Source organism: Monodon monoceros, unplaced genomic scaffold (genome assembly GCF_005190385.1).
Source record: "Monodon monoceros isolate NGI ecotype Baffin Bay Population unplaced genomic scaffold, NGI_Narwhal_1 Super_Scaffold_22, whole genome shotgun sequence".
In the NCBI taxonomy this organism is placed as follows: Eukaryota; Metazoa; Chordata; class Mammalia; order Artiodactyla; family Monodontidae; genus Monodon; species Monodon monoceros.
Window position 1 is genome coordinate 100,297,646 of NW_021703779.1, and position 6,000 is coordinate 100,303,645.

Consider the following 6,000-nt stretch of genomic DNA (forward strand, 5'->3'; position numbering starts at 1 on the left):
TGAGAGGCCCGCGTACCGCAAAAAAAAAAAAAAAATCTGAACAAACTATGAACTTTATATTATCTTCTCGACTTTTCTCGAAATCTAATACTGTTCTAAAAAATAAAGCCTATTAAAAAACTAGAGGGACTTCCCTCGTGGTCCAGTGGCTAGGGCTCCATGCTCCCAATGCAGAGGGCCCGGGTTCGATCCCTGGTCAGGGAACTAGACCTCACATGCTGCAACTAAAAGATTCCGCATGCTGCAACTAAGACCCGGTGCATCCAAATAAGTAAATAAATAAATATATTTTTAAAAAACTAGATCAGGAAAAAAATCAGATGAACAAATACTTCTGAATATGTACTCTACAAGTTTGTTTTTTTTTAAAGATAACTGAGTTAAATTTATTTTGTTTTATTTTTTGGCCACACTGCGCTGCTTGCGGGATCTTAGTCCCCCGACCAAGGATTTAACATGGGCCCACGGCAGTGAAAGTCCCGAGTCCTAACCACTGGACCACCAGGGAATTCCCTGTAATCTACAAGTTTTGGTACTAGACTACAAAATGAGGAGTCATTCCGCTGTTTTCATTTTTACTTTAATTTAAAAGCAAGTCTTGATGATTTAAGTGGCTGGCAGTCTGTTGACCCTCTGTTGATAGAGACTGTCCTATCTCCTAGTCAGTGCCAAATGAATGGCTTTTCTACCCCAAAGAGACTTTAGCAGGTAGCGCCCCCCCCAGTAGATAACCTCACTTTCTATTTCATTAAAAAGACGGAAATCACCTAAAAAGAATTTGTTCAGCTTCCTGCAACCAAACCTATGAACTGATCTGCATGTGCACCCATTTTTCCCTTCCTGTGCTCCTGTTATAACAGTTACCACTGATGCAGTGTTCACTGCCTGCCAGGCACTATGGTAATGCAGGTTGCGTGCCATTTCAGTAAACAAGAAAAAAAAGGTTGCCTGCCATTTCAGTAAACAAGAATGTGGCCCGCCATCAAACCATCAGCCACTGCAGACATCCCGACCGCGCGCCCTGAGGGGAATTCGGATGAAGAGAAACAGGATACTGGCCCTAGATAGTTAAGATGCGTATCTAAGGAATGATTTCCATGAGCCCAGACTCTTGCATCTTCCCATACATAGAAAAGTGCTGAAATCATTAACTTGAGAAGTCTGTTTTTTTGTGATTAGCAGTAATCTTCTGATGTTTGACTATATTTTTTTTCCAGCAAAAACTCCTCTATATCGTGGCTCCTCCCTTGCCTCTCTGGAACATTTCCTCAGAGCTCTCTGAGAGGCTGTCTCTCCTGGGCTGTAGTCCTCACTAAGGTTCCCGAATAAAACATAACTTGCGACTTTTAGCTTGTGGGAGTTTTTGAGGGTTTTTTTTTTTTAGTCGATAGTAAGCATATTGCATGCATTATCTCCTTTAATCGTCACACCGAAATTCCGAGGTTCTCATAATTTCCCCATTTTATAGTCAAGGAAAACTGAGACTCAGGGAAATTAAGTGACTTGCCCAAGTTCTCACAGCTAGAAGGTGTTAGAACCAAGTGTTCCAACCCAGACTCCAGAGTCTGACCTCTTAACTCTAGGCTCTCCTCCTCTGTGAGACAAATCCCTACTCCTGTGCTCTGACTCATCACTTCCCAGCCCTTGGGAGCTTTGATCCACTGACGATTTGTATTGTCCACTCTGTGTTCCTACTTCTTCCCTTCTGTGCCCTTCACATCATTATACAAACAAGCTGTCACTCCCCGGGTCAAGACAAAACCCCTCCTCTAACCCCACAGGTTTCTCCAGTTCTCTCTTGACTCGAATATTCACTACTCAACTGTCAATATTGAGTATCTTCACCTGGAAGGCTTACAGCCATCCCGTGCTAAATATACCCCAAACTGAGCCCTTGACCACTCCGCTTTCCCACCAGAAAACTATTCTCATGGTCTTTCCCTCTCAGCGAATGACACCACCAACCACCTTGTTGCTCAAGCCAGAAACTTGGGCATCATCCTTGCCACTTCCCTCTACCTCTTCTCCTACACTCAGTCACGAGTCTTGTTGATTCTACGAAATCTCTCCTCTGTCCATTTAACTCCATCTCCACTGCCTCTGCCCTAGTGCTGACCACCATCCTTTCTCATGCGGACTACAAACCACAGCCTCTTACTAGTCTCTACTTCTAGCCTATGCTGCCCCATCCCCAGCCAGTCTGATCTTAGCACTCCACGCACTAACCCCGGTTATTTCTTAAACCCAAACCCGATAGGCATCTGTCCATTTTCAAGCCCTTCAATGTTTTTCTGGGCCTCAAGATGCAATCCAAGCTCTGTCTCAAGGCTTTGAGCCTCCCACTGATCTGGCCTCTGCTTACTCTCCAGCTTCCTCCTTCATTACTACTTCCTCTGGGCACCCCTCTCCCGCCACCCCCGAGTATGTCCCCTTCCCACACTTCTGCCACACAGAGTGACTTTCAGTTCCCTAAATTCTCCCAGCTTTCTATTTATTTTTTTTTGGGGGGGTTGCCCACATGGCATGTGGGATCTAGTTCCCCGCCCAGGGATCGAACCCACGCCCCGTGCAGTGGAAGCGTGGAGTCTTAACCACTGGACCACCAGGGAAGTCCCTCCCAGCTTTCTCCTGATTGGGCCTTTTCACAGTCTGTATCCTCTGTGTAGCACATGAACACACCACACTCCACCCGCCAGATCTAACTCCTCTTTGGCCTTTGGGGCTCAGCTTGCTCTTCCTCAGCTCCTCACTCCCATGTTTAGGGCAGGTTCCCAAGGACCTAGTGCCTTCCTCAGCACAGCACTTAGCATCAGGGGCTGTGGCTCTCTGCACACTCGTCTGTCCCCTGCAGACTGTGAGCCGGTGAAAATGGGAGCCTGTGGATGTGGCTCACCCCTGCAGCCCAGCACCCAGCACCCAGCGCCATGCATCCACCTCGTAGTCTGTATTGGGTGTTTGCGGAATGAACAAGTGGGAGTCGGAGGCAGCTGACCTTGAACTAGATCCACAGGCTTTCTGATTAAACTAATAGTTGTTTCTTTGTAGGTCATTTGCGTTCTGTTCCAATGACTTTCTCCCTTTGGTGGCCCCAGTGGAAACACTTTTTCTAATGAATCAGATACACATTTAGAGACTTACAAATGTAGCATTAGAGGTTCATGATTTTAGAACCAATTTCCTCATTTTGAGCGGCAGAAAACTGAAGTCCCCAAAGCTGACGTGGTTTGTTAGTAGCAGGCTCATTGTAGCTGTAAAACTGGGACTATATCTTGTCTTACTTCAGTTACTCTGGTACCTAACTGTTGGTAATGCCTGTCTTCTTTCATTTAAACGGTAAGGTAGGTTGCACCGTGACTGTGGCTTTCACGATTAGCCATGTGTTAATATTAAATGGGGCTGGGACTTCCCTGGTGGCGCAGTGCCACAACTACTGAAGCCCGCACGCCTACAGCCCGTGCTCCGCAACAAGATAAGCCACCGCAATGAGAAGCCCGTACACTGCAACGAAGAGTAGCCGCCGCTCGCCACAAGTAGAGAAAGCCCGCGTGCAGCAACAAAGACCTAATGCAGCCACAACTAAATCAATTAATTAATTAATTAAAAAAAGAGAGAACGCAGTTCCACTTAGGGTCAGGCTGAGGCACAAGTCCTGTCCCGCTGCTCCTGGGTCTCAAGCGACAGCTTTGGACATGCAGCTGCAGGTGGCCTCATCAGTGACCATAGTTCAAGTGCAGGTGTCGGCCCGCCAGTGTGGTGAATGAGGTGCTCCTACAGAGGGTGAGCAGTGAGAACAGTGCCATTCCCTACTCGTTATGCCTGAGTTTTCATGATGTGCCCGATTCTCCAGATTCTTTCCCTAGTGCCTTAAGCCCCAGCTACCTACCTACCAACCACGCATGCGCACACACACACCATTTGCCGCCTCATGAACCTGGGTGAGGCCTTCCCGCAACTCCCCAGGCAACTCATTCCTCCTTCACCCTTTGTAAACACACGTTAATGCATAGATTAGTTTTCTCCGAGGGTTTGCCACCCACCCTCCCTCCCTCCGTTCCCAGAAGGGCATATCTGATGTGCACAGGTACAGATGCACGGCACGCTCTCTTGACTGCAATACCTGTGAGGGTCATACTTGCCTCTGGCTCCCCAAATACCCAACGTTTTGTATAAGCAGGGGCTTCATGTTTGCTTCTCTGGGCTAAAACACCCTCAGGGAAGGGTAAATGGTTAATATTTCACCCTGTTCTTTCCAAGAAAATCTACTTCCTGTTCAGTCTGGTTCTCATTGCCATTCCTGCTGACAGCAGCTACCTGCCATGTTAAGTACTCAAACTGTTAGTTGCTATCAGCAGGAATGAGAATTGTGGGACTTTTTTTTTTTTACCCTGGCGAATGAAAGCACCAATTCCTAACCACTGGACTGCCAGGGAATTCCCCTTTCTTCTCTTTTATTTATTTATTTATTTTTGCGGTACGCGGGTCTCTCACTGTTGTGGCCTCTCCCGTTGCGGAGCACAGGCTCCGGATGCGCAGGCTCAGCGGCCATGGCTCACGGGCCCTGCCGCTCCGCGGCATGTGGGATCTTCCCGGACCGGGGCACGAACCCGTGTCGCCTGCATTGGCAGGCGGACTCTCAACCACTGCGCCACCAGGGAAGCCCTTCTCTTTTTTAAATTTTATTTTCTTGTTTGAGAATTGTTTAACTTTTTTTCATCTGTAAAATGGGAGAATTATCTGCTAGGGCTGATCCTTGACCGACATTATCATTCAATCCTTACAAACCCGAAGTAGGTATGATTCTGGATAAGTCTCCTGATGTTTCCACAGCTGGTTCAGTAGCAGAGGTGGGATTCACCTGGAGGTGAGTGTAAGGCCCAGGATTTTAGTCCTCAAGTCACCCTACCTCCTTTCTTTCCAAGACCTCGAGGGGTTACTCTACTCCAAATTCAAATCCTGGAACTAGAAGGGAACTGGCATCTCTCCAAAGGCTGACACTAAGCACCAACTCCATGCCAGCTCTGCCTGATGTCCCCCCTGACGACCTGCCCCTTCCCACTGTCTTCGGTCCCTGTGTCTTATTTTTGCTTTATCCAGCATACAGCCCACGTCTGCTGGGGAGGGGTCCACACCAAGACTTTAATCCTGCTTACTCCCCATTCCTCTTCCCCGTTTCCTAGTTAGGCACTGAGTCAACTGCTTCAGTGCATTATTAACTTCATCCTCAAAGCCCTCTGAGGGAGGTCCCATATTGCAGATGACACTGAGGCTTACAGCTGGTGCATGAAGAGCCGGATTTGAATGCAGACTATGCAGTCTTGTCACTCCAGACTGCTAACTCTTGGCCACCACTCTGCTGCTGCCTGCTTCTCAGTAGGCCATTGAGGGATGGCCAGCATCACCACGGAGTTGACTGTCTTTTAAAAGCTGATCTTATGCTGCACCTCTTATAGGTAAATATAAGTCCTAAATATCTCAAAGCTCCCATTCCTCCCTTCAGGAAGCAGCAATCTAGTCCACCGAGGAAACAAATACCGGCACTTACTGCACGAGGCAGTGAGGAACCACTGGATCCAGGACCTGTGTCCAACCCCAGGCTCAAAAGAAACCCCTTTTACCCGGCCAACCAACCCTGGTGTCCATCATTTTCCCTTTCAATTTTAATCCTCCTTATTCAAGGTCTATAGAGAAAGCTCCCTCTGCCGTGTGACCTTGGCCTTGTCATAACCTCCCTGGCTCAGCGAGGAGCCTACCTACTCTGAATGGTGAGGGTGAGGTATTCCTAATACTCCAAAATGGTTAGAAATTTCCATCACATGACTGTCAATTAATTGTATCAAGTCCCTCTGCCTTGGACTTGAATAACATTTTTAGCACATTAACATTTACCAACTGCTGTTCACACAGTGGCAGCTGTCTTTGAATATGAAGGAAACACTGATGCAATAAGAGAAAATATTTGAAATCTAGGAGCTTGTAAAGGAAGTGGAAGTGTTTTTCCAA